Genomic DNA, 5957 nt, shown 5'->3' with positions numbered 1-5957 from the left:
GTCGCTGTGTGACTCAAGAGCATGAGAAGCGATTGAGAAGGCCATGCGAACGGGGCCCGATAACTCTGTCGCGTTCAACTCTTAAAGGCGAAGATTAATCGTCCTCCCAGTTTTTTTTTCTTAACAAACATTTTCAGTTTTGTAAAGTGCAAAATTTGAGTTCGATCTATTGCGTGGAAACACTACGTGATGTTAAATTGCTTTACGGCTGTAATTATAGTTTATTTTCAGTTTTATGTTATATTGTATTTTCTACGATTTTGATGAAGTGAATAGAAAAGTACCTATAAAAAGTAACTTCACTTAGTTACAAGTTACTGGAAAATGTACCTAAGATACACATACAGATACTGAGAAATGAAAGTACCTAGGTTTGTACCTCAGGTACAACAAAAGTACCTAGATACCGATTTACAGTTACTTGTACCTAGGTACTTTACAACCCTGGTTATAAGCAAACAACCCCTTGTGATAAACGAGAAATGGCCAAGGAAATGGCAAAACTATTTGAAGACCTTAAGCGAGAACTGAGGCAAGGACACAAAGAATTAAAAAGCACGATTGAAAGAGAGCTCCGCGGAGAGTTAAGGGACGTGAAAGCAAGTATGGAATTTATTAACCAAACGTTCGAGGACATGAAGGATAAGCTAAATGCAACAGTAAAGGAAAATGCGGAGCTCAGGACGGAAAACAACGAACTTTGATCGGAATGCAAGCAATTGTATCAGCAGACCAGAGAGAGTGAAAGTCGGCTTGTAAATTGCGAGCAATACAGCCGAAATCGAAATGTTGAGATAAAGGGAATCCCACCCCAGCAAAATGAAAACTTGCTTGACATCGTGGGAAAACTGGGAGTCGTAATTGGCGCGCCCATACTTTAAGGTCAAGGAAGGGGACCCGAACCCGGATTCCCACCTTCTTAACTTATGGGCCTCCAGAGTCGATGCCTTGGAGAAGTACAAGAAAGGAGGAAAGACTCCTACGCTGCGAGCCAAGCTCAATCGGGCATCGGCAAAAGCAAAACTTTACACGAATACCCTAGCAAGGCAGGAGTGGCAGGGCTATACAAGCTCCTTCGACGGCAAGACTGGCCTGGACAAGGTATGGCGAACTTTTCAAGCCATGCAGGGCAGAAAGGAGACACGGACGGCGGCGCAGAACATCGCGCTGGCGCTACAAGTGTCCGAAGACAAGGTGGCAGCCGACGCCGGAGACCTCTTCTTCCCGCCCCCAGCGAACCCAACACCCGCCGAGTGCTACGAGATTCTAGATTACGATCCTGCGGACCCAGCTAGTGCTCCTTTTACCATGGGGGAGTTGATCTCAGCACTCAGCAAATGCAAGACCCGAAGTGCTCCCGGCCCAGACGGCATTACATATTCGTTACTGAGGAACCTTCCCGACAAGCACACAGCAGAACTTCTAGACTGGATAAATCAAATCTGGAGTACGGGTCAGATCCCAGAAGACTGGAAAACATCATGGGTGATCACCATTCCCAAACCAGGCAAACCCATGACGACCCTCGCCAACATGCGGCCCATTTCGCTTACGTCACACGTCTGCAAACTGACGGAACGAATGGCACTGCACAGAATCCAAACCACCCTTGAGAATAACGGGACCTTTCACTACACACAGACGGGATTCCGGCGGCACCTCGGTACCCAGGACAGCCTCTTAATGCTCTACAACGACATGCTGGAGACACCTTCACGAGTCGATCCACGAGTCATCGTCGCTGTGGACGTAAAAAAGGCGTTCGACTCTGCGTCGCACAAATCTATCATCGAAAGTGCAGCGTCTCATAGCATCTGGGGTGCACCGCTGAACTTCATCAAATCTTTCCTCCGAGAAAGGAAATTCACCGTCAAAGTCGGGAAGACCGAAGGCCCGAAGTCGCCATGCGGCGTCGGGGTCCCGCAAGGGGCAGTGCTTTCCCCAACACTGTTCAATCTCGTCATGGCTGACCTACCGCGCCACCTAGCCGAGATCGAAGGTCTCGGCTTTACCATCTATGCAGATAGTATTACCATCTGGACAAAAGGTGGAGCGGTGGGAAGGCAAGAGGAGGTACTACAAAAAGCTCTTGATACCATCACCAACTACCTCGACTCCGTGGGGATGGCTGTGGCGACTGAAAAAACACAATATATCGTTCTAGGGAACTGGCGGATCCAGGCTCAGTCAGAGACCCAGAACATCCGACTGACGTTGAAGGGTGAGGAAATCCAGAGGGTCAAGAACATTCGTATTCTGGGCTTGTTTATTGATGAAAACGGAAATGCATCGACTTGGATGAAAAGGACTGTCCAAACCTGGAAAAACACACTCCACCTCATTCGCCGAGTAGCCACCAAGAGATGGGGAGCCACAGAGGGAGTGACACGTGCCCTAACTCTGGCACTCCTTGCCTCAAAGGTGCTATACTCCTATAACTACAACCGACTTACGCAGACTCAAGAACTCCGGCTAGAGCGACTCAACCGAGAAGTAATGCGCGTAGTCAGTGGGCTTCCGAAATTCACAAAAATTGAAGACTTACATATTCACTCCAGACTTAACACCCTTAAAGAACGAGCGGAAATGCTGAAGACGGCCCAACTCGATCGTCTTAGATCCACGGAACCGGGAAGGGCTATCCTCCGCCACGTCGGCTACGACACGGACAGCCTCCCTCAGATTCCGCTTCTCAGCCTAGAAGAAACAACAATCCAGCTCACCACCCTCGCCCCACTGCCCCGGAACATGGGCAAGGATTACGAAGCGCGGCGACAACATCGGGCTAGGGAACATGAAGTCTTTGTCAAAGACTATACAGTCGACACGACTAACTTGTTCGTCTACACGGACGCAGCAATTGGCAAAGACGACCAAGCGAGCATTGGAATACATATATTAAATACCATGACCACATCAAGCCGCCGAATCAATGAAGAATGAGTACGAAGGAAGCGGAACTACAGGCAATCCTTGAGGGTGCACGTGAGGCCGTGCGTCAACAGAATGCAAACAGGGATCCGTTCGATTTTATATGGGTCTTCACCGATTCCAAAGACGCCTACGCTGAGTGTCAGGACGTCAGCTCATACAACACGACGGTCCGCCAGCTGAGGACACTCGCTCAGCTCCTCGCACTCGATGGGCGAACACTTCAGGTTGGGTGGGTGCCGGGTCATTCCGGCATCCACGGAAACGAAGAGGCCCACAACCCGGCCAAAGCAGCGCTAGAATCTGGGCCGGTGCTTCCAAATCAGGACCAACAGGGTGTCAGTCGTGAAGGAGAAAATAATGTCCTATTCTTCAACCCAGACGCATTTCTGTCCCTGAAAATTAAGCATCGAAGGGAAACCCTCGCTGCCCAAATACCACCAGACCCTTAAGGAACCGTACCGACACGCTTCAGTCGGGCCGATAGGGTAATCCTGCGGCGTATTAGAACCCGCACCGCCATGACTCCGGCTCTTCGGTATAAGTTTGGCCTCGCAAGACGACGAGGACACCCAGACGACCCGCCACCCGTTGTCACAGGGGAGTGCGACCGGTGTAAGTCCGGACAGCAAGCTACGCTGGGGGGGGGGGGGGGGGGGGGGGGGGGGGGGGGGGGGGGAGCACCTTGTTTGGGGATGCACAGCGACGGAGCGTATTCGCCGAAGTGTCATCCCCGGACTACCACATCAGCTTCGTCCTACAAACTTCCAAGAATGGACGAGTCCCGACGGCGAACAAGCAGACAGAGAGGCAGTGCTTCAGTCCCTCCTGAAATTCATTCGGGAGGCAGGCATTCGCCATCTATTTTAACATATTTGCATCCGACATCATCCCCATCGCTCATCTCCTCCCACAAACGATCTGAGATCAAGGTGGTGAGGGCATCAATAAAAACAAAACGTGAACAACAACAACAACAACAACCCATACTTCAAACTGATGTCGAGGTGTCACCGTGTGCCCGTTCCAAACAGCACGGCCAGGAACATTGTTGTTCAGTTCATACGCCGGGACAGGCGAGGTAACTTCCTTGGGCATGCCAAAAAACGACGCGTCACTTGCGAAGACCTTGGCATTAGTTCTGGTAGCTCTGTCTATGTGAACGAGCACCTGTGCCCCGCGCTAAAGAAACTGCTGGGCGTGACTGTCGCAGAAAAAAAAGGAATGCAACTGTAAATTCGTCTGGGTCCGAAACGGTAGCATATTTGCTCGTAAGGCTGAACAGACGCCGTTTCTGAAAGTAACATGTGCTGATGACGTGTGCAAGATGACGGCGAGCTAGCACGCTTCCTTGTGTGTTTCTTTTTTTTGTTTTGTTGTTGTTGTTGTCTCTTGAGAAACGATGTCTGAATCCTTCATTTCACCTTTCAAACTAAAAAATCTACTTCAGAATGAGTCTGCATTTTAAATGACAATTATTCACCTAAATGTTCGATCTGCAAGAAATATGCACGATGACCTCGCTGTTTTGTTCGACTGCATTGGACCGAATATTGACGTCGTCATGCTAACTGAAACGTGGTACAGTTGTAATGCTGATTACGTTCTGCTTCCGGGATATTCTCATTTCAACCTAAATGGAAATGATAGTCTAGGCGGTGGTGTTGCTATGTTGGTAAAAAATGAAAGAAATTGTGAGATATTAAAATCGTTCTGCGAAAATACTGATTTTTAGGAGGTAACTGTACAGTGTGCTCAACTGTTAAACATAACGCGGGAGCGCTGGCCGGAGAGACTGCATGCGTCATCTACCGGCTCACTGTGGCAGCTTATGCCGCTGTTGTTTTCTGGAGTTACACTCCCAGCTCCGAAACAATCGCCGATGCGTGACTCGGCGATAAAAAAAAAAAGTCGCTCTTCGATTTTGTTTTTCTTGTTTAAAGAAGGTGGCCTTTATCAGAGAAACTGCAAGATCACCGAGATATGGTAGCCCCGCGTGGTAAATGCGTAGGTGTGACTAAATACACGACATGCTTGGTTGATAACCCACTACGCATGACACTCGACAGGATAAATTTCTGATCCTCTCTTTTATTGTAAAACGGAAACTTCGTTTCTCTGCTCAGCTTTAAAATGCCCCCGAGAATATAAAACGACAACAGGCTTCGCGTTATTGCAATGTTGATGTCTGGATTGCCCCAAAGAACCACTTCAGCACGGACGGGCATATCACTTGTGGCCGTAAACAGAATAATTCGAGCCTATATACCGGGACGAAAGAAGGGTCGAAGATACACCTCGCTGAAGCCGCACACGAGCAACCTTGGTCGCAGAGGACCACCTCATTGTTGCAGCGATTGTCGATGACCCTTTCATGTCTGCGCAACAAATCAGACAAGCCTTGAACCTTAATGTGTCCTTAAACACGATAAGGCAACGCCTCCGGGAAAGTGGACTGGCAAGCCGAATGGCTTGTCAGAAACCATTTTTGACAGCTCGTCATCAGGCGCTGCGGCTAACATTTGCACAGGAGCATTGGGCGTGGACGGTCAACGATTGGAGAGACGTCATCTTTAGTGACGAGTCAACATTTTGCACAAGGTTCGACCAAAGACGACGTGTGTGGAGACCGGACTGTCACAGGTAATGTGCTGAATGAACGCGGAGTTTGTATCGTAGAAAACAAAAAAGGGGTGACGAAGGAGGACATGCCAGGCAGCGTGTCATTGACACCTGCTACTTTTCAAGAAATAAGATTTTTTTGTGAACCCGTTTTACTAACACTTTTTGTTCTTTCTAGGTATGATCCTGCCTACTTTCAGCAAGTGCTCTCCAGTGGCCGGTGCTCTGTTAATATATGGGGAGCTATTTCTCGGGATGGACTTGGCCCTCTCGTCAGGCTGGAAGGACAATTCACGGGAGAAGTATATGCTCGCCTGATCGACGACGTCTTGATCCCCTACGCTTTGGACGGGCCTTTCCCCGATGGGGACTACATCTACCAGCACGACTAGTCTCCGGTACAC

At 49.2% G+C, this 5957-nt stretch overlaps 1 pseudogene; it reads left to right on the top strand.

The window, feature by feature from the left end:
* The first annotated feature begins 482 nt into the window (after positions 1–482).
* Positions 483–3280, top strand: LOC115318335 (annotated as a pseudogene).
* Positions 3281–5957: the final 2677 nt, after the last annotated feature.

Source organism: Ixodes scapularis, unplaced genomic scaffold, assembly GCF_016920785.2.
Source record: "Ixodes scapularis isolate PalLabHiFi unplaced genomic scaffold, ASM1692078v2 PGA_scaffold1__304_contigs__length_218370807, whole genome shotgun sequence".
Lineage (NCBI taxonomy): Eukaryota > Metazoa > Arthropoda > Arachnida > Ixodida > Ixodidae > Ixodes > Ixodes scapularis.
This window is presented reverse-complemented; position numbering and strand designations above follow the sequence as displayed.